At 44.8% G+C, this 23,140-nt stretch overlaps 1 protein-coding gene across 3 annotated transcripts in view; it reads right to left on the minus strand.

The window, feature by feature from the left end:
- CXXC5 (CXXC finger protein 5) overlaps nucleotides 1–12,589 on the minus strand; it is a 110,099-nt gene extending 97,510 nt beyond the window's left edge. For 2 of the 3 annotated variants that reach the window (XR_014491970.1, XM_083358345.1), the window contains exon 1: nucleotides 11,416–11,481. The gene's annotated coding sequence lies outside the window, so the exon portion shown is untranslated. Of the gene's footprint in view, nucleotides 1–11,415; nucleotides 11,482–12,403 lie in introns of those variants that run through there. The other variant, XM_083358347.1, reaches the window with a different exon arrangement.
- Nucleotides 12,590–23,140: the final 10,551 nt, after the last annotated feature.

A 23,140-nucleotide genomic window follows, 5' to 3' on the forward strand; every position in this document is an offset into this window, starting at 1 on the left:
TGGCTAGGAAATTGTCCCGGAATGTTCAAAATGAAGAGCATGGGACCACAGCAGCAGTCCAGAAGCAGCCAGTAGTACTGAAGCAGCCACAACCTTCCCAAATTTAATTCCCTCAAAAGTCATGGATCCTGAATTTTGGACATATTCTGAAAGTTAGCCGATTAGAGAGAACTTGGTTCAAAAATGTTGTCCAATAATACAAATTACAACCAGTTAAAGATCATGACAAGGAGAGTTTTAGTAGTATATAAGTATGTCCTACTCTATTTGTCAGGCCTGCATGCACCAGCTAGATTATTGCCAAACAATAGGATCTGCACAAAACTGATCCTTCAGGAAAAAAATTAGAAAAGTTTCTCAAACCTCCCAAGGACTACTCAACAGACTCAGTTCTGATTCTGATCCTAAGATTTAAGAAATCCCATGTCTTTAGTATTTCCTGCTCTTGATTCAACCGTCACCTATTTATTATCTCTGTTTGCCAAAAATGCACACATTTAACATCTTCTGATGCTTCTTCAGATTTTTAATTTCTTACAAGGTAAGTTCTGAAACCAAAATTTTCATCGGATTATTGCAGTTTCTTACTAGTCCCAATCTGTGGGGCTGACCAACTCTAGACCTACTACATCTATATCAAAAAGCTTTTCCTGCCTAATACAAAGATGGCATTGTGATTATTTTATCTCTATGGCCTTAAAACTAAACACGTGTTCGGTAGTGATGTATCCCATCTTCTCTGTCACCATTTTCTATGTTTTGCTTTATCTGGATTTGCTCCCAGTTTTCATCTATGCTACAGGCAGACAGATGCAAATGTGCACGCATACCACACCAAAATGCCAGACTATGGCAAAGAAAAAAAGAAAAAAGCTAGGAGAAAAAAAAGAGTAAGATAGTAAGCACAGCTGGTGCCAATACTAATGCAGAATGAAGCCAGGCAGGTGCTGAGCAAAAAAATTACATCTGAGACACTAAAAATTAAAATGCTCTTCGATGTATTTTTAAAATAACTGTCAAAATAGGGAAGTCACAATACAATTGTCAGGTTATGGATTAAAGGTAAAGGTAGTCGTTTCCAACTCTAGGGGCCGGTGCTCATCTCCGTTTCAAAGCCGAAGAGCCAGCGCTTGTCCCAGGACATCTCCGTGGTCATGTGGCCGGCATGACTAGACGCCAAAGGCGCACGGAACGCTGTTACCTTCCCACCAGAGTGGTCCCTATTTTTCTACTTGTATTTTTACGTGCTTTCAAACTGCTAGGTTGGCAGAAGCTGGGACGAGTAACAGGCGCCTCACTCTCTTACATGGCACTCGGGATTCGACCCGCCAAACTGCCGACCTTCTGATCGACAAGCTCAGCGTCCTAACCCACTGAGCCACTGCGTCCCTAGTAGGTTATGGATTATCTAGGCTCAATTACTTCCAATAGTAAAGCACAAGGGAATACAGGAGTATTTCTATGGAAATGTCTATGGAAAACAGCAATGGGCTAGTGTGGCTGCCAGTTAAGGATCCATTCGTGACCCAAATGAACATCACTTGGCTAATAAAACTCAGCTTTCAAAGTACATAAACTTTTAAAGTGTTAGGGAAAATCAACAGCAAGATTTGGACTCACATATTTCCCTTCCTGCAGCAATCATATCGTGAATAGAGATCTTTTCTGCTTTTATTAACCAAAGCGTGTAAGTTTCACAGAATCCAACAAACTGTCAACCCCTAACTAGAGTTGTTTGAAACAAACTACTGTTAAACTAGACTCTAGCTCAACTAATATTTAAAATTTGATTTATCACATTGATGGGTTCAAACACAGATTAATTTGAACTTAATCAAGATAGAAGCAAACGTTATTCACAAGTCCACTAAAAGGGAACAGAACAAGAGGCTTTTTGCAAATTATTATAATCTATCAGTTACCTAAAATTAAATATCGGTTCATCACTAAATATGCTGTATAATGAAGACACTCTCATCTCAGCACTGTATCCTACCATCTAAGACAGGGATAGGCAACCTTGGCTCTTTTATGACTCGTGGATTTCAACTCCCAGAATTCCTGAGGCAGCATGATTGGCACAGGAATTCTGGGAGTTGAAGTCCACGAGTCATAAAAGAGCCAAGGTTACCTACCCCGATCTAAGACATACAACAGAACGTTACAACAGTTTAAAACAAATTACTTGTTCAGAAAGTTGTTTCCATTCACATCCCTAATTATATTTAAATAATTATTTTCATTTGCTATATTAATTTTTTTCAACAGTACTCTGAACAGAACAGGCATTGATTTTCTATTTTTCTCTCTTTTCCTCTTCTTTCTTGCACTCTTTTTTTCTTTCCTGTTTTCTTTTTTTTTAAAAAAATTTCTGTTTCTCTTTTAAGCTATTTTTTTGAAAATCAATAAAGGAAGGGATAGCTGGATAGATTTTGTTTACACCACAAAAAATATTTTACTGTTTCCTTGAAATAAAACATATAAGGAACGGCTGCTGGAATTAGGTATGTCTAGTTTAATGAAGAGGAGGACGACTCCTCTTCAACTCCCAGAATTGGACTTCAACTCCCAGAATTCCTGTGCCAATCATGCTGCCTCATGATAGCAGTGTTCCAATATCTCAGGGGCTGCCACAAAGAAGATGGAGTCAAGCTATTCTCCAAAGCACCTGAGGGCAGGACAAGAAGCAACAGATGGAAACTAACCAAAGAGAGAAGCAACCTAGAGCTAAGGAGAACTTCCTGACAGTTAGAACAATTAACCAGTGGAACAACCTGCCTCCAGAAGCGGTGAATGCTCCAACACTGGAAGTTTTTAAGAAAAGACTGGACAGCCATTTGTCTGAAATGGTATAGGGCAGTGGTGGCGAACCTAAGGCACAGGTGCCAGACGCGGCACTCAGAGCCCTCCCTGTGGGCACTCGCGCCATGCTTTGGAGGTGGCAACTGTCCCTCTTCAACCAGCTGCCCCCCAGAGGTGTCCCTCCCCACGAGCGACATTGAGGTGACCACACCCACTTTGGCCACACCCACCCAATCTTCCACGACCACCACAGCCACACCCACCCAGTAGGCCACGCCCACCTGGCACCCAGCGATAAATAAGTGGGTTTTGGGTTGCTGTTTCGGCACTCGGTCTCTAAAAGGTTTGCCATAACTGGTATAGGGTTTCCTGCCTGAGCAGGGAGTTGGGCTAGATGACCTTCAAGGTTCCTTCCAACATCATCACCCTCATCATCATCATCATTATTATTAATAGTGGAAGGTAAAAGGTGGCAGATATTCCAAATGATGAAACCACAGCTTAAGTGCGAGGACCGGTCATAAGTCACTTTTTTCAGGGCCACAATAACTTCAAACTGTTGCTAGACAAATGGCTGTACGTTGAGGACAACCTGTAATTCCCAGAATGAGTGTTCATTACTATTTGTTTCATTATCTTGAGTATTTCCAGTCCTTGATATCTGATTTGACTTCAGCTGCTACACTGCCCACTCTCCTCTAAAAGAAGTCCACTCACTGGCCATATAAAGATAATCCAATTATGTTACTGTCAAAACAATGTTTGTTGGAAGTTGCCCACTACAATGTCTAGGTTTAAATGTAGGAAAAAACCATAAATTGAAGCTCCAGATGTTTCCCTGCTCTATGAAGGGAAATGTAATGATGCAGAAGACTCATTCACACTTTACTTAAAAGTGACAATTGATCCTATAAACGACTCAGAAACGAAAAACAACTTTTTTGTGTCTTGGGCATTATGATTTTCATCAATATAAAGTAGATCTAGGGTTTTTTTCAAAGCACAAATTTACCAATCTGTTTAGTGTTTGGTAACTCCTTAGAACACCAATGCAAACAGCAGAAACTGCACTTTAAGCTCTGATTTCTTTGGTTTAAAGTAAAGATAAAGTTTCCCCCGCACATGCGTGCTAGTCGTTTCCGACTCTAGGGGCCGGTGCTCATCTCCGTTTCAAAGCCGAAGAGCCAGCGCTTGTCCGAGGACATCTCCGTGGTCATGTGGCCGACATGACTAGACGCCAAAGGCGCACGGAACGCTGTTACCTTCCCACCGTAGTGGTCCCTATTTTTCTACTTGCATTTTTACGTGCTTTCGAACTGCTAGGTTGGCAGAAGCTGGGACGAGTAACAGGCGCTCACTCTGTTACGCGGCACTCAGGATTCGACCCGCCAAACTGCCGACCTTCCGATCGACAAGCTCAGCGTCCTAACCCACTGAGCCACCGCGTCCCTTATTCTTTGGTTTACTTAACTTTAAATTAGACCATACACAATCACTTTCAGTCACTGACCCCTGGCTTCCTAAATGCTTATTCAGATTGCTTTGAAACAAATGGCATTGCAGCTAAGTATTACTTAAAGATCAGGGCACTGAGCTTAAGTTCGTATAAACAAGAATTTCAGTTAGAAGCAAGGATAAAAATCAGTATTTTTTTAAAACTCATATTTTTTCTTCTATTCAAATTAGATTTCAAATATTTGGTTAAAAGAGATTTCAATTTTTTTCTTGCAAAACATACCATTGTGAATAAAAACCATTTGTAATTTGACAGGTTTTTTTAAATTTTTAAAGACAATTGATCAGAATAAGTAGCCACATATGTGTACAATAAAAGCCTGTTCAAGCATATTACATAATATATATATATATTATGTATGCATACCAATTTGAACTGTAGTTGAACCCCCATCTAATAAGATCAGCTTTAACAACAAATCAAATCAATTAATCTAAAAAATTAGAATAATTGTGTTAAAATGTTAGAATGGAACTATCTACTAAAACAGAATTAAACTGTTCTGACTCTTCTGGGATTGAGATTTAAATAATTTGAAGTGCTTAGAAGCAAAGTATTCAAACAGAAACAAACTGATGACTTTGGACTGTTGAAAAATATGCAACATGAAACTATCTCTCATCTTTGTGTACTCATATAAGCACAAACCACCTATCATAAATGTCATTAAATGAACAGGTTTGTAACGTAATTGTTATGCATATGCATTTTGCACTCTGTCATGCAACTGGCATAAAATAAAGTGAGCATAACTCATGAAAAGGCTAAAGTTTGCAGATGCACCTAAGATAGATGCCCAATGGAGCTGGAAGGAGACAGAGCAATCCAGCCAATGGTAGCTGCAATTAAGAACAAGTGAGTGAGCTACAATCGGATATGCAAATTAAATACAAAAGAATTCAAAGTGCAGTCTTGAAGGTTTGCATATGACTCACAGAACATAAAAAAAAGTCTTGAAAACACCTGTTTGCCTCATGCAAACTACAGAATTATGGATCCCTATCTATCTGAATCTCTAAAAATGCAAACACGGTATTTTTGAATCTAGCCATATTTGGGAACAACAAAAACAGTTTCCATTGAGAAGACTACTGCACATGCAATAAAACATTACCAAGAACACTGTATTCAATTTCTGTCCAGTTTTAAATATTTTTTAGTAGGCAGGCTTAGATATTGTCCCATATCAGGCTAACAAGCAATATGGGAATCGAACATGTAAGAAGAAACAAAAAAGTTGAATGCATGGGGATTGATCACTAAAGAAGTGTTTCTGAGTAAGCAAGAAGTGATAAGAACAAGCATGAATAGATGATGAATGAGAGCTAAACAAAAAAGTGAATTCACCAGAATGAATAATAACACGAAAAAAAGAATAAAAAATAAAATAAAATAAAATAAATACAAACACACATATATGGAGAGAGATGATTTGGTTATATAGGAAGTCCTTGACTTACAACCACAATTGAGTCCAAAATTTCTGTTGTTAAGTGAGACATTTGTTAAGTGAGTTTTGCCCCATTTTACAATCTTTCTTGCCTCAGTTGTTAAGTTAATTCACTGCAGGTGTTAAGATAGTCACAGTGTTATTAACTGAATCTGGCTTCCCCACTGACTTTGCTTGCCAGAAGGTCGCAAAAGGGGATCACATGACCCCGGGACACTGCGATCGTCATAAGTATGAACCAGTTGCCAAGTGTCTGAATTTTGATCACGTGACCAATGGGGATGCTGGAAAGGTCATAACTATGAAAAATGGCCATGTCATTTTTATCAGTGGCATTGTAACTTTGAACGGTCACTAAATGAATTGTTGTAGGTCAAGAACCACTTGTATAGTAACATACTGCAAACTGTAATTGCAAAACAATTACATGCAGGAAGACTAAACAGGTTGAGAGGAAGGAAAAGACTGAGAAACTATGGTTGAGTAGGGAAAAAAAGGAAATGTATGATATACGTATGTGAAAGAAACTGAGCTGGATTGTAAAAAAAAACAAAAAAGATAAAGTGAGATATATAACTAGCCTTGGTGGAGCAGTGGGCTAATGCCTCCTTAAGTAACACCAGCTGCCTGCAATTAGTGCAGGTTCGAGTCCCACCAGGCTCAAGGTTGACTCAGCCTTCCATCCTTCCGAGGTAGGTAAAAATGAGGACCCAGATTGTTGGAGGCAATTAAGCTGACTTTGTAATAATGCCGCTTGGGGGTGTGTGTGAAAGCCCTAATAAGCAGGCATATACATAGAATGAAGGCTACTGCTAAGCTTGTAAGCCGCCCTGAGTCTTCGGAGAAGGGCGGGATATAAATGGAATTAAAATAAAAAAAAATAGTTGGTAAAAAAAAGTTAGATAAGATTTTCTTTCCATTTATCCCCTGCCTCCAATTTATTTTTATTCACAAGTTTTTACTTTTTTGTATGCCACAAATCATTGTTTGCCTTAAACGAGAAGTGAGTGATTAGTATGTAGGTATGTTGGTTGGTATGGATGTTCTTTTTAATAATAAACTCACTAAATTGCAGAGGTATCCCCAAGACGACTGAGGGTGCTGATGTCCTCATCTCAAGGACTAAGCTGTAGCCTCCTATATCACAGTTCTCAGAAGCAAATCATACAGAGCAGAAACTTTTCAGGATGACTGATCAGGAACATTTATTTACATATAGTTTTAAAATCTGTGGGTTCACCTCTCTGTTATTGTTCCCATAAACACTATGACTGATTTAATCCTAATGGATTGGGCGCTACAGCCAAGGTATTGGACACAACCATTTTTCAAGTTTAGGAGCTGAATGGCGGAGGATCAATCTGTTTCATAATTATAATATAGGAAAATAAGGAAGGTTGCTACTGATAGTTCCCGCTCAAACACTGGAATCACCCATACTGAATGCAGACACATCTCCACATCCACAAAATTAGGATCCTAACATTCAAAAACAACAACAACACCCTTTTGGAGTCAGACTGCAAAATTATTTTTAATCACTAGCCATCTTATTTTTTTCTTCCAGAATAGTTCCTGACACCACAAGAGACCAGAAAGACTTTTACAAAATGAAAGGAAAAACATAGAATTTTGTTTTTTCAATACTCTCAACCAAGATGAGTAAAAAAGAGCCACTGCTGCCAAATAAAGTTTACAGGAGTTGGTGCATAGAAAGGAGGTCAGTATGCTATTAATCAGCAAATATAAGAGGGGGGCATTTCACATGAACAAATGCTGTTCTTGGAGTCACAACTAGTTGTGAGGGCAAACTTGCCATCTATCTGACACTAAATGATTCAGATCTTGCTGACAGGAAATCCTTGCAGAGGTTTGATTCTTTCTGGGCACAGCAAACCAAGACATTCTGCTCTTTCTTTCTCCTTCTCACTCTACTGACCTTACTGTAGTCAAGCCCAGGCGCCAGCCAGACACACTGATAAGGCCCACAGACTTTCCACTTAATACCAATGTATTATCAGCCAGTGCCACTGTTTAAGACTCTCCATACCTTAAGACCGTGGTGGTGAACCTGTGGCACACAGAGCCCTGTCTATGGGCACGTGCGCCATCGTCCCAGTCCTAGGCCTTTAGCTGGGTTTTATAAAACCTTTTCGCTTTAGGCCACCGCCACTGTGTGCAAAAAAAAAAGGATCAATCAATCAATTTCAACTTCTCATGGGGAAAAAAGATCTCGCAGTTAGAATTGATTGATTGAACTTTTTAGTCCCACCCAGTCTGCCGTTACCACCGCAGCCACGCCCACCCAATGGGCCACGCCCACTCGGCACCCGATCATACATAAGTGGGTTTTGGGTTGCAGTTTGGGCACTCGGTCTCTAAAAGGTTCGCCATCACTGCCTTAAGGCAAACAGATGTGGCATGATGAAATGCAGTCGAGTTCTTTGGTAAGGTTCTCTCACCTACTGATGGAAATTTCCAAATGGTCAATTATGACAAGCATGAAAAGCAGTGAACTCCAGCAAGGATCAGAGCACATACATAGCCTGTAACCAAGAGCAACATAGGAAGGACTAAGCCTCAAGAACGTGAGCTAATGAGTAGTAGGGCCTGCCTGAAATGAACTGGGCTCAGTGAAGAAAAATATTCGGATTAAGTTTATTTTAAAATAGATCAGTATGCTTTTCAATCAGATTGATTTGCCTAACTAAGGCAAAACACCAACAAGCCCTTGGTTTTGCAATTACTCCGGTTTCTTAGAACCTTCCCTTTGGCCACCAACAAACCCAGTTGCCTTTTGGAAACTCCTTCCTGCGACTGTGGGCCAGAGGGCAGTCTAGCCAGGGTGGGGAAAGGGTGTCAGAGCAAGCTGACTGTGAGCGTGGAAGAGACCAGCAACTTTGGCTCTCCCCTCAGGTGACGGAAAGGGGTCCTGGTGGAAAAAGGAAAGTCTTGTCCCACACCAAGACAACTGCAGAGCGGTGCAGCTCTACAATCTCCCAAGTCTGCAGATTTAAAGCTAAGCAACGAACTTGCAAAGGAAAGGGGGGGGAGAGAAAAAAGTGTAGCTGCCACCAAAAGATAAATGGGTAGCCCCAGTGCTTTTTTTCTAAAAGAAAAAGGTGCTGGAACTCACACATGTCATACAACCCGCCTTGCCTACCCTACAAGGTTTATTTATTTATTATTTACTAATGGGATTTATATCCCGCCCTATCTCCCCGAGGGACTCAGGGCGGCTAACAACAACAAAACTTAAAGGTCTCTGTCCAGTAAATTAAAAAATAAACTTTGAAATAAATTAAAATAAATTCCATCCAAAAAAAAGGTGCCGGAACTCCGTTCTGAGCGTTCTAAGAGGAAAAAAAAAAAAAAGCCCTGGGTAGCCCAATAAACCCAAGCAGGAATCGGAAGCAAACGCCAATTGGCAAAATCATCTTCCAAGCGCGAGCGAATCGGCGACTTCTCACTTTTTTGGTCCTGCCGATTCTGTGAAACCACCTTCCAGTAAAAGAGAGAAGAAGGTGGTGGTGATGAAACGAAAGCCTTCCCGCGCCGGAAGAAATGAAGCTTCCGAGGACGGGTCTCTTCTTTCCTGCCGCCCGCAGGAGGTTTTTAAGAAGTGACTGGACAGCCATTTGCCTGAAAATGGTATAGGGCAGGGGTCGGCAACCTTGGCTCTTTTATGACTCGCGGACTTCAACTCCCAGAATTCCTGAGCCAGCATAGCTGGCTCAGGAATTCTGGGAGTTGAAGTCCGCGAGTCATAAAAGAGCCAAGGTTGCCGACCCCTGGTATAGGGTTTCCTGCCTGAGCAGGGGGTTGGACTAGATGACCTCCAAGGTTCCTTCCAACTTATTATTATTATTATTATTATTATTATTATTATTATTATTATTATTATTATTATTATTATTATTTGGGGTAAGGTCATCAACAAGCAGAGGCAGCCTCTCTCCCTCCCTCCCTCTTCCCCCGCCCCCCCCCCCGAGGCTTCAGGCGCTGCAGGAGGCAGGCATGGAAGCGCCAGCCAGGCTCGCCCACTGTCCGGCCAGACCTCGCGGGGGAGAAGCGGAGGCGACAAACAGCTGACAGCCCCTGCAGAGGCGCTCCCCGAGGCTCCTCGGGCGCCTCTCTAATCCGCCGCCTGCTCGCCCAAGAGCAGGAGAGAGAGAGAGGGACGACGCGGTGGGTCAGCCAGACCCAGCAGCCTTCCAACGCCTGGCTGGCTAGCTGCAGACACTACGGCTGTAACCTGGGAAACGAACCACCGATTAGGCGGCCCGGGGGGCGGATGGCGGGGGGGGGGGGGGAGAAGGAAAGGAGGAGCTCTCGATCTTCAATGCAGTGGCCGACCCGAGCGGGGAGGGGGGGGGAGGAGGAGGAAGAACGGAAAGAGACCCCGCTATAAATCCCGTGCGCTGAAAGCTGGCAGCTGTCGCCTTTAAAAGGAAGGGAAAGGGTAGGGGGGGGGGAGGAGGAAGGGGGGCGCTAAATCTTCCAAAGAAAACTTTGCTCAGCAGCCACACGAACCGAGCGCTCGCTCCCTTCCCCCCCCCTCATGTCCTCCTCACCCCCCCTCAAAAAAACAACCCACCCACCCCCACCCCCAAGGGCAAGGAAAAACCAGAACCAGCGGCTCCACTTACAGCCTCGGCGGGCAGCTCCGGCCGCTGCTTCCCTTCCTGCCGAAGGAGGGGAAAGAAAAAAAGAAAAAAAGAAAAAAAAGGAGCCGAGGTCTCTTGCCCCGGGTTGGCTTTCGGGATTGAGGGAAGAAGTCCGCCCTCTTCAGGGGACCTCCCGAAGCCTTGCTCTTTTGCCGCTGGCGCTGCTCGAGAACCGCACGCGGCAACACACCCCAAAAATCTCCCCCCCTCGCTTTTTGTCTGGAGCCACTGATCTGAGACCGGCGTGGATGTGCTTGCTGCGGCAGCAACACACACACCCACCCCCTCCCAGAAAGAAAGCAAGGGAGGAGGGACACGGAAGGTGGAAGGAAAGCCAGAGAGGGACCTAACGCCATCTCTCCCCCCCCCACCCTCGGCAGCACCCGAAGGGGAAGGGGATTACTTGGCCGCCGCAAACTTTTCCGCCAGACTTTCCTCCTTCCTGCATCTGCATCGGTACCTAAGAAGAACCAGGAGAAAAGGCCTCTTCGGATTGTTGCACCTACCAGAGGCTTAAGCGGGTCCAGAGCTACAAGAATAGCAGCCGCGAAGCCGAGGGAGGAGGAAGGAGAGCTGCACCCGCCACCTCCGGGCAGTCCGTGTGCGTGTGTGTGTGCGTGTTGCGTGCGCGGTGGCGCTAGCCGGATTAGAGAGGCAAATCCAGATCGTGCACCGTGGTGGTGGTGGTGGTGATGCTGGCGATCTTAACACCTGCCTTCCCCACCCCCCACCCCCCCACCCCGCAAGGTATCCTCGCTCCAAAAGGGAGCTCAGCGAAGCCGACACGTTCAGGAGTGGCAGCAGAAGCCCCAAAGCAAGACGGGCGGCGGGCGTATTAAGAAAAGAGGTCGGAGCGGGCAAAGTCAGGATTGCAAAGAAGAGAGTTGATCGCGCTAAAAGATAGCTGACCAGAACATTCTCGCCCTCCTTCCCTCCCTCCTTCCTTCGATCCCACGCCAGCAACTCCTCGACAAACCCACCTCTACATCCTCGCTCTGCAAGCGCCGAGACTGGCGGACCACATTGCAAAAGGGCTGCCTCTCGTCGCTGCTGCTGCTGCTGCTATTGCTAATGCCCGGGGCTGTAAGCAAAACCCGGACCGGACTCTCAGAGCCAGGCACCCGTTTATTTGGCTGCCTGATTTCTCCTCCCCTTCTGCAGCTGGCGCTTTTCTCTCTGCCCTTGTCTTTAGCGCTCCGACCGCGAGTATCCCAGTCTAGCCTCCCTAAAAGCCACAAGTCAAAACCGTTTTCGTAGCGATCGGGTTCGTTGGGCCTTCCGAGGCTGGGGGGGAGGGGGGGGGCCCTCGTTCTTTTGGGGGTTACGATCGCTCCATCCAAACGACGCCGCTATCCCCAACCCGAGTCCTCGCATCTTCTTCCCCACGCTCTTTCTGAGGTTCAACCTCCTCCCCACCCCCACCCCCCCCATCCTGTGAGAATTCCGATAGGAATCCCGTGTCCAGTTCTTTCCCTTTAAAGACACGCACGCCACCCGAAGTTAAAGAGATGCAAAACTTTGAAGCGTTCAAGTTTCCGGGAGGTAGCTCGGCTGATACGGCGCCGCGTTCAGCGGTTCCTCGCTTTACAGCCACGCGTTTGCAAAGTCCCACCAAAGCGAGTAACATTTTTTTTTTCTGGAAGTAAAGGGATGAAGTTTCGAGATCCTCGCCGGAAGGCTTGGTTTCAGCCGCGAGGTAAAAAAAAAGGGCGCGTCTAACAGAAGAGGTGAAAAAGGGATAGAGGCTCGAAGTAAACGAACCACGAATGTAAACAAATTAGCATTCAGATACAAACGAAGCCTGGTCCCAAGTGAGCTTCGTGGTCGTCCCCCCTCGCCTTCGAGGAAGACAGCAAATTTTGTTTACGGCGAATCTGACTGGGAGCTCAACAATTCGGAATCGTACGGATGTTTACGGCGGCAGGAAAATAGGAGGACGCCGCGGAACCAAGCCCTCCCCTACGTTACCAGAATCAGGCAGGACCCAGCCGCTTGGGTCAGCTGTTGGCTGGACTCTCCTCAGCTGTCATGTTTCCATAGCGGCTACGTGGGCGGACCCTTGATCCCTTTAGATTCCAGGAACCGCGTGACCCCCGAAGACGCGGACTTGAGCCATTTTCTCTCTTCCTTCCACCGCCAAGGGGTGCCCCCTCCTCTCCTTCCTCTCGCGTTAAGGCTTACAGGGCAAGCTGCAAATAGCATGGCTCCTCCCTCGAGGCTGGGACGTGAGGAGCGCAGTACGGGTGGGCTGGGAGGAAGCAGGCACCCCTTTCCCACGTAACTTTTGAGCACGGGAGGAGGAGCGCGAGCCTTCGCAGCGCCTCGGCCCCGGGCAGTGGCTTGAGCGCGTGACTCGCCCGAGGATCTCTGTGGGACGATGAGGGGGAGAGGCATACGCGGGCAATTGATTCCTCCGCAATGTGCAGTGGCCGTACGGCGAACGCCTGAGGGAACCGCTGAGCTCAGGCGAAAAAGGAACAGCGTGCGGCAATTTTATGAGCCCGTCCCCCCCAAATTGAGTTTCAATTTTTCCCGTTGATGGTGGGACCGAAAAATAAATGTAATTCGGAGTGATATGAGTGAGCCACTGTCGTTTCGTTTAAGCGCTAGGGCTTCCAGTTTCTGCTACTGGATAGAGAAAACTAGGTTGACTCAGCCTTCCATCCTTCCGAGGTAGGTAAAATGAGGACCCAGATTGTTGGGGGCAATTAAGCTGACTTTGTAATAATGCCGCTTGGGGTGTGTGTGTGTGTGTGTGTGTGTGTGAAAGCCCTAATAAGCAGGCATATACATAGAATGAAGGCTACTGCTAAGCTTGTAAGCCGCCCTGAGTCTTCCGGAGAAGGGCGGGATATAAATGGAATTAAAATAAAAAATAAAACGTTCAAGTACATTAATAAAGCAGACCTAAATGTTACAAAAAAAAGATACTCATTTAACACAGGACTTCTGGTTGCCATGATGTATTGTGCGGGCTATATAACAAGGGTGCTACTAGATGGTGACCCCCCTCCCCGCGACCCTTTTTTGATTTTTCCAGATTCTTCTTGATGTCACGGTCAAGTAGAGTTATAAGTATATTATGTAATATTAAATAGTTTCCTTGTTAAACTGTCTTATTCAATACCAAATTTTAGATTAGTATATTTTAACTTGCTATTTGAGCCTTTTGCTTGTAAATAAATTGATTGCTATTACCGCTATCAATATATGTCTGGTTTCTTTAATGAAAACATTTATATTTTGTCTTTTTTTCTCCAAGCTTTCCAAACAACATAATAAATCTATTTTAACACGGTGAAAAACAGCCAATTGATGAAACGACCATACGAAACTGAAGGAAAACAAGATTAAAACAGCCAGTGGAGGAAATGGGGCTCAGTCATTACCTGAAAAGTAGTGACTTGACCTGGCCCATAAAAGGGAGTGGAGGGAATATCAAGTTTCTTTCCCTGGGAGCAAATTCCAAGGCTGAAGACCCCATACACCTATTCACAAGTAAACACTCAACATTCTTCAAATAGTGTTGAGCAATAAAAAGGGCTTTGGTTGAGAACCCAAAGTTCTCAGTATTCATATACAGGAGTGGAGATGGATCTCCTAGCTATTTTCAAGAATGGCTGGCCAGAGATTTTAAGGGTTGTCCAAGGAAGGCAGAAACCACAATTTCCGGTGATTTGCCTTAGCATTTGATAATTGGAACCATGTTGCTGCTGAACTGGAAGTTCCTTTAGCTGTTGTGACTCACACCAAATGCTGTTTTTTGTCTTGCATAAACTTACTCTGAAGAATATCTAATGCAGCCTTGTGGCAATTATATTGACATGAATTAGGTCAGTTAAATTCACTTAATGACCCTGAATTTTACTTTTTTCTATTCTTACAATAAGTTAATATTATTTGCAGCACTACATTTTAAATTCCCACCTCATTTTGTAGGGTCAGAAGGTCATAGGGAATCCTCTAAGCCAACCCTAGAATCAGTCAATAAAGGCTGGTGCCAGAAGTTATTGACTTGACTGAAAAAGAAAATGTACCAAATTCTCTTCAGGTTATGTGAGCCTTTCCCGATTATATTGAGAGAAACAACGTTTGGGTGCTAGACAAAGACAGAATCGCCCATATGCTTTTCCACAGGATAATGTAGAACAGCAGTGAGAAGCTTAGAAAATAGATAACGCAAAACTACGGGTTCCCAATAGCTGGTCAGTAGTTGGGAATTACAGTTCAGTATCACAAGAAGAGCCACATTTCTCCATTTATACTGTAGAATGTGCATTTAACAAATGGCAAACAAGGAAAGTAATATTATACATTCACTACTAGTCCACGGTGCCTTTAAAACACACATCTGAAATAATGCTGGGGGTAGAAAACGTGTCAAAATGGGAAAGGGAAAAAAGGGGGTGAGGGAGACAAACTGACAAAGCATAAGCCAGAGAGGAATTGGAAGAATTAAAAGATATACACATCAAAGTATGAATTTATTGAAGGAAAACATGGAAGTCACTAACGCTAAATTAATTTGTACCAGATCACATGGAACCAATAGCTATGTATGAGCTAGATTTTCTTTATGGGATTTATGTGCAAATTTATGATATGGAGAGATGACTATATAATTAACTGAAAAAGGGAAAGAATAGGCCGAACAACATAACTAAAGTTGTTATTATAGACATAGGTATAAATGATATATGACAGCATAGAATAGATAATCATCCAAACCATCCACCCTGTTAAGGTAGCAAAACAACAGCTTGCATTTGATAACTTTCTAGATTACTATACCTAAACTAAAGAAAGCATGTTGGACCAAAGTTAAAAAATTGGTGTTAAAAATAAATTATTAAAAAATAACAATAATGAGAGAAGGAATGCGAAAGGGCATATAGCTTGATTTGGGATAGTACAAACTTTAAGGTATTTTCTAAGGATGTACATAAAACAGCAAAGACTTTGTTTTGAACTTGGAACAAAGCAAAGTACAACAGAACAGAAGTGTTTAAAATTTTCCAGTTATAGGTAATAGGAACATTAAAAAAGCCTCTTGATCCTTTTTTAATGCTCCAGAGCAGACATGTCAAACACAAGGCCCGGGGGCCAGATCCGGCCCGCGAAATGGTTTCATGCAGCCCGCGAAGCCATCCTGGAAACAGTGAGGGAACGGCCCCCCACTGCCTTGGCCCTGGCCCAGAGATCCTCCTTCTGCCAGAGACCCTCAGATCTGTCCCACTCCTGCCCAGGCCCCCATAGGCACCCTTGTTGCGAACGATGTAGAGCTGGCCATGCCCACCCAGTAGGACATACGCACTCTAGCCACGCCCACCCAGTAGGCCACGCCCACCCAGACCATACCCACCCGGCTCCCTGAGGGCAACCGCAATGCTGATGCGACCCTCAATGAAATTGAGTTTGACACCCCTGCTCCAGAGTAATAAGTCTAGATAGGCTAGCAATTAATAGACTGCTAAGAGCCAGAAAAAATGGACAGATTATTTTAAAACATTTTTAAGAACTCCCAGTTACAAACTTGACAAGTAATTTGTCCTGATGTAGATATTCAGGCCGGCTTGAATGCAAAGGGAGATAAGATGCTTGTTAATTTTAAATATATATATTTGTTGTATTCTTTCCATCTTTACCAAAGCGCACCATCTGAAGGTAGGAAGAAAAGCTAGACAAAAATCAATCTGAGTAATTTCTGAGATGTTTATTGAAATCATACTCTTTCCCCTATTTTACTATAGGATGGTTTGTAAATCGTCATCAGTTCCAGGCACGTCAAACTCGCAACGTCACGTGATGTGCGACGTATCGTGACTTTTTGCCCATTGCTGACAATGTGGTGGGCGCGGTTTTAGTATGATGCATCCGGCCCACTGGCCGGCAGTTTGACATGCCTTGTTGCTTCAGTACTTAATTTGTAGGTTGAACCAGCAGATACAGGGATTTTAGGAGATCATATTTGAGAAATTTTGCATCTTTCCGATGAGTGATGCTGAAAACACAAGTAGCTGAAGCAATGGCTTCTGCTTCACAGAATGAACACATCAGCAAAATAAATAAAGATGAGTTTCTATCCGGGAAGAGGTCCTACATGGGAAAGAATGCAGCCGCGCGAGTTGTGCTGGGGGTTTCCTGATACTCCCATGCTACACCTTTGCTCCGCGAGCTGCATTGGCTGCCGGTTGCCCTCTGGGTGAGATTCAAGGTGTTAGTAATGACTTACAAAGCCCTACATGGCATGGGTCCGGATTACCTACGGCAACACCTGCGGCCGGCGTCAACTTCCCTCCGTCCAGTGTGCTCCCACAGAGAGGGCCTCCTCAGGGTGCCTCCGATCAGAGAATGTCGATTGGTGGCCCCCAGGGGGAGGGCGTTCTCTGTGGGCGCGCCAGACCTATGGAATCGCTTGCCGGTTGGGCTCCGGATGGCCCCCGACCTTCACTCCTTCTGGCGCGATCTAAAAACGTATCTATTTGAGCAGTCTGACCTGGTCTGATGGGTTAGGGTTGGGGTTTTAAATACGTTTTAATTATTGTTTTAACCTTGGGCATTTATTTAATCGCTTTTAACTTTTGTATCCTGTTTTGTATTTATTGCCCTGTACACCGCCCTGAGTCCTTCAGGAGAAGGGCGGTATAAAAATATAATAAAAAAAAATACAAAACTCCCTATCCCAATGCCTGCATTTATATCCTAAAAACTCAGCAACAAAAAAGAGCAAGCATAACCCATGAACAATTCACTTCTTAGGAAAAAAAACAACATACCCCACCCCACCCTTTGTGCACCTGAAATGCACTTTGGCAGACAGGCTAGTCAACAAGTTAAACATGTCTTTGTAGAAGAGTGCACTATGGACTGCATCAATAGTGCACAAAAATGTACTACTGTAAACATATCCCCCAAAGCTCAACTCAACAACCCTAACCAACTAGCAAAGTCTTTGCATTCTACCAAGAATAGGGCAAAAGATAATGTAATCAAACCAAACCAGCCCAAAGAGATTTGAGGGGGGGGGGAAGAGATTACATTTTTGCTTTGCTTAGGTATATATGTGGGAATTCCCTGAATGGTTCTGCTGATTGTAGGGCTTTCAGAATGCCTTTGAAAATGAAACTTCATCTTTAAAGGCATCTGGAATTTTCAGATTATAAAAACATGCACAGAACACACATTTATTTATTTGTTTATTTATTAATGGGACTTATATCCCGCCCTATCTCCCGAAGGACTCAGGGCGGCTAACAACAACATATAACAGAAATTAAGATAAAATTAAAATTAAAGTCATCTGTGCAATAAATTAAAATTAAAAATTAAAAATAAATTAAAAATTGTAAACATAATTAAAATGTCTGTCAGTCCAGGTCAGCCAGGTGGAAAAGGAGTGTTTTGAGGCTGCGGCGAAAGGACTGGAGATCTTGGGTCATCCGAAGCTCAGGGGGGAGCTGATTCCATAGGACTGGCGCTCCACAGAGAAGGCCCTTCCCCTGGGGTTTGCCAGCTGACATCGTCTAGCATACACAATACACCTGTACAAGTAGTGTTTGCATTTACATTAAAAATAGCATGACCAAAATATTTGTGTGTATGGTTTTGTGTGTGTGTGTGTGTGCCATACTTCCTCTCTCACTTACCAAGGGGTTAGTGCAGAGAACAGAGTCACAGGAAGTCTTATAATATGTGAACATCACTCAAATGCTGTTCACGGATTGGAAGAGTCTTCCAAGAGAACCATGTGGTATGTCTAGCCAGCTGCATCTCTTGGTTATTGTAAACCAAAGATGCATCCAGTAAAGTTTCTCAGGTAAGTGTGATCAGATGAGCTGTATCTTGGAGACAGCATTTTTTTAATATAATATGCTTCTTATTTTATTCCCTCTACATCAGACATGTCAAACACAAGGCCCGGGGGCCAGATCCGGCCCGCGAAGTGGTTTCATGCGGCCCGCGAAGCCATCCTGGAAACAGTGAGGGAACGGCCCCCACTGCCTTGGCCCTGGCCCAGAGATCCTCCTCCTGCCAGAGACCCTCAGATCTGCCCCACTCCTGCCCAGGCCCCCATAGGCACCGATGTAGAGCTGGCCACGCCCACCTAGTAAGCCATATGCACTCTAGCCATGCCCACCCAGTAGGCCACGCCCACCCTGGCCATACCCACCCGGCCCCCTGAGGGCAACCGTAATACTGATGCGGCCCTCAATGAAATTGAGTTTGACACCCCTGCTCTACATACATATGTTAGTTTTTCAAACAGCGTGTGATCTGGGTTCATAAAACGCTAATACATAATCAAGTTCTACTCTTTGGTTCTCTCTTCTAGCCATTTGTAAAATAGATTCCAGCTTTGGTAGTATTCTGTTTGTTCTTTATCTTTCAGCCTTATAGTTAATCTGTCCATCTCCACGCATTCCAGTATCTTTTTTATTACTTCTTCTTTTGAAGGTATTCGTTCATTCCTCCAACATTGCGCATAGCTTATTCTTGCTGCGGTTACAATATGTAAAACCAAATATAAGTTTTGCTTATTAATCTTTTCTGGTACTATACCTAATTTAAAAAAATCAGGGTTAAATACTACATGTTCTCCTAATATTTTTTCTAGCCAAGCATGTATTTTTTTCCAATAGGCCTTTACTTTGTCACATGTCCACCAGATATGATAATACGTGCCTAAATTATGTTTACATTTCCAACATTTACCTGATACATTTTTAAACATTTTTGCTAATCTTGCTGAAAGCAAGTGCCATCTATAAAACATTTTATAAAGATTTTCTTTATACGCAGTTGACATTGTCAATTTATAATTTCTCCTTGGAGACCGCATTTAACTCTATCCAAGCATAGACCTGGACAGAGAGCAGCTCTCCTCCAAAAATCAGATGGATGAAGTCAAGGAGTGGTCCCTGTCCTCAGCCGAGGGGCAAGTTGGGAAGGTTTAGCAAGGATAATTTTATATTTAAAACACCTTGCTCTAACAAATCAGCATCTCAACATGAATAATTTGTGTGTGTGTCCACAAATTTCTGCTCTAGGGAACATCCTTTTACCCTGAATGATAGCATTAATATATTATCTTGACATGGTTGTGGAGTTGTGTGTTTAAGGAAAGTGAGCTCTATGCCAGAGGTTTAACCGCACTGGACAGGTCTCATCAGAGGAGCCACACAAAGACTGTTTCTTCTATAAATAATATAGTAAGACATAATTTACAGAAACCCATACTGAATCAGTCGTCTCCTGGATCAACAAGAACTGTGCTAGGTGTTGGGAGTTCCTGGACATCTGGTGACAAATGGGCTACACAGGATTCAGGAATGTTGGCTGAGCAACCAGGGCCAGGGAGTGCAGGACTGTAGGAAAAAAAAGGACTTGCAAATATACAAAGATTGAAAATAAAGAAATAGCGATCTGTTATTACAAATCAAGTCCAACAAGAAAAGGATATCTGAAAAGAATGCATCAGTTCTGAAAAGAACAAATCCAGAATGAGAAATAACAGGACATTGACAATGAACAATGAACACAACAATGCATCAATATGATAACCAAAAAGATGGACAGGTGGAGAGTAGGGAGCAAGGGGGGAAGAGGTGGAGTCTGCCATCAATCTAACAGCCACTTCCAGCATTAAATTTCCTCCCATCTGGTCCCCAGGCCAACCAGGCTCTTGTAGAAGGAGAGGAGGCAGATCTTACCCTAGAGCAGGGCTTTTCAACCGGTGGTATGCGTACCACTAGTGGTACGCGAGCACCTGGCTGGTGGTATGTGGTGTCGCCTTCCTCCCCCACCTACCCCCCGCTGCCTCCTCCCCAGCCCCACCCCTGCGCTCCGCTCCTTCCCAGCTCACTTGCTGCCGGAAAGGTTGCTGCTTGGCAGCGGCCTGCAGAAACCCTACAGAGGGTGCACGCATGCGCAGAACAAGGCCCTGCTCTCCCCAGGGACTTCTTGTGCAACAACTGGATTGACTTCTGATCGGCGTTTCTTCGGGGCACACATTTTATTTATTTTTATTTTAATCCCATTTATATCCCGCCCTTCTCCGAAGACTCAGGGTGGCTTACAATTTAAGCACAAACCAATGTGCTTAGCAATAGCCTTCATTCTATATATATGCCTGCTTATTAGGGCTTTCACACACACCCCAAGCGGCATTATTACAAAGTCAGCTTAATTGCCCCCAACAATCTGGGTCCTCATTTTACCTACCTCGGAAGGATGGAAGGCTGAGTCAACCTTGAGCCTGGTGGGATGCGAACCTGCACTAATTGCAGGCAGCTGGTGTCACTTAAGGAGGCACTAGCCCACTGCTCCACCAAGGCTCTTGGTGCATGGCCAGGAAGGTGCATAGGAGTCCCACGCTCAGAACGCTGTTCCCGGGCTGCTGTGCAGCTCACTTAGCAAGCAGCTTATTTTCTGCAAGCAAGTGAGCCAGGCAGGAGCCCCGATCAGTGTTTCTATGCGTGATTTCTGAGTGCAACTCAGCTGATCCTGGGCTCACTTAGCAAGCAGCCTCTTTTTCGCAGGCAAGTGAGCCGGGCAGGAGCTCGGGATCAGCTGAGTCGCGCTTAGAAATCGCGCTCAGACACACTGATCCCGGGCTGCTGCCCAGCTCATTTAGCAAGCAGCCTCTTTTCCGCAAGCAAGTGAGCCAGGCAGGTGCCCAGGCGACACCGGCGCTTGTGGCTTTTCTGCAGCACAGACCCGAGGGCTGCTTCGTTCCCACTCGTCCTCTCACAGGACCTGGGCTGCCTGCACTAGTGGGAAACACAGCACTTCTTTTTCTGCAGCGGTGGAGCGCAGGCATCGCTTGGGAAAGACTCTGTGAGATGCGCCTTTGCAGTGCGTTTCCCCTTCTGTTATAGATCAGAGGTTTGAAAGGCAAGCTGCTCCTGGGACGTAAAAGTAGAATCCAAATGGTGAGAGTGACGCAGCTCTCTGACTCTCTGCTTTAGGCTAAAACAGTCTCAAAGTTGGGCCCAGAGATTACTTGGCCTGAAGGAAGTGTGACTTGGTGGCGATGCGGATTTGTTTCCTTTGGAGGAGGGAGAAAAGTATCACTCTTCCTTCGGGCGGGTGCAAATGTAGCTTAAGAACGGGTGAAATGCGGCCAGAAATGGGTATCTCTTGACAGTGCTGGGGAGAACTATGGGAAGAACGATGTACACGGAGAGGATTGGGGAACCTGGCTCAAACGCTGGGCTTCGGTAGGGGAAAAATGACTGGGAGAAGTAGCCGGTTCATAATGTACTGCCTGAAAACAGGAGGTGAACCGGTGACATCCCCACCCTGCCTGTGTGCGCGCGCAGAGGCTGAGGCACATGCGCTCTCCTCTGCCTTTGTGCGTGCACAGGCAGGGCCGTGATGTCGGTGGTTTTACTTTGCCTGGCCGCTCTGTGTGGATGAGAATGCTCCACTACCTGCCAAAACCAGGCTGGGATCTGGGCGACGTAGCACAGGAAAATGAGAGGGAGGGAGGGAGGGAGGGAGGGAGGGAGGGAGGGAGGGAAGGAAGGAAGGAAGGAAGGAAGGAAGGAAGGAAGGAAGGAAGGAAGGAAGGAAGGAAGGAAGGAAGGGCCAAAGAGGGAGAGAAGGAAAGGAAAGAAAGAAGGAAGGAAGGGACAAAGGGAGAGAGGGAAGTCACCCATCCCAGTCCCACTCCCCTCCACCAGAGACCCATGGATCCCCCCCACAGGCACCCCACAATCTGAGTGATGACCTGGCCATTGATCACATGACCCTGGGACACTGAATGTTATGAGTATGAATCAGTTGCCAAGCATCCGAATGTAAATCACATGACCCTGGGGATGCTGCAACAGTCATAAGTGTGAAAAATGGTCATAATTCACTTTTCAGTGCCATTGTAACTTTGAACAGTCACTAAGCGAATTGTTCTAAGTTGAGGACTACTTGTACTTTATCATTTTTTTCCTTTTTTTTTGGTCAAGTTTTTGACACCTTGCTGGTTGACTGGTGGTACTCGGATATTGCCTTATCCTAAAAGTGGTACAATGGGTGAAAAGGTTGAAAAGCCCTGCCCTAGAGCAGGGGTGTCAAACTGCCAGCCCGTCGGCTGGATGCATCATGCAAAAACCGCACCCATCCCATGGCTGGCAATGGAGGAAAAAGTCACCGTACGTCGCGACACGTCACGTGACGTTGCGAGTTTGGCACACCTGCCCTAGAGGATAAGATGTTCCAAAGGGCAGGTGCTGCAGCAGAGGCGGTTCTTCTTTTGGATCCTGATAGTCAGAATTTTCTGATGGACGGGATCTGAAGTAGGCCCTCTCTGCTGGCATGAGTAGGACGAGTCATGAATGGTTGAATCTTGTCTCTTGTGCATTCTAACATTTCTTAAGCAGCTCCATGGATTAAAAGACAGCAAGGGTAGACAGTACAGTGAGAATATGAGGCAAGCATTACAGCAGATGTTTAAATTGTTTGGAAAGTTGCACTAACTTAAGTGAATGAAAAAGAAGTAAATTGTCATCTGTTTTTGCCTCTTCTTTTCAGCGGGGGACCAGCTGGCATGCTTCACTTTTTTTTTAACAAGTGCAAGTGGGGGAGAGCTATGAGCAGTTTCTTTCCATCCCCATTTTGAAAGATAATTTCTCCACTCCATGACTCAGTCTTGCTCTCCCTGTCTCTCTCTCTCTTCCTGCCCTGTCACCATCTTACTCTCTCCAGCCA

This window comes from Vipera ursinii, assembly GCF_947247035.1.
Source record: "Vipera ursinii genome assembly, chromosome: 3".
Lineage (NCBI taxonomy): Eukaryota > Metazoa > Chordata > Lepidosauria > Squamata > Viperidae > Vipera > Vipera ursinii.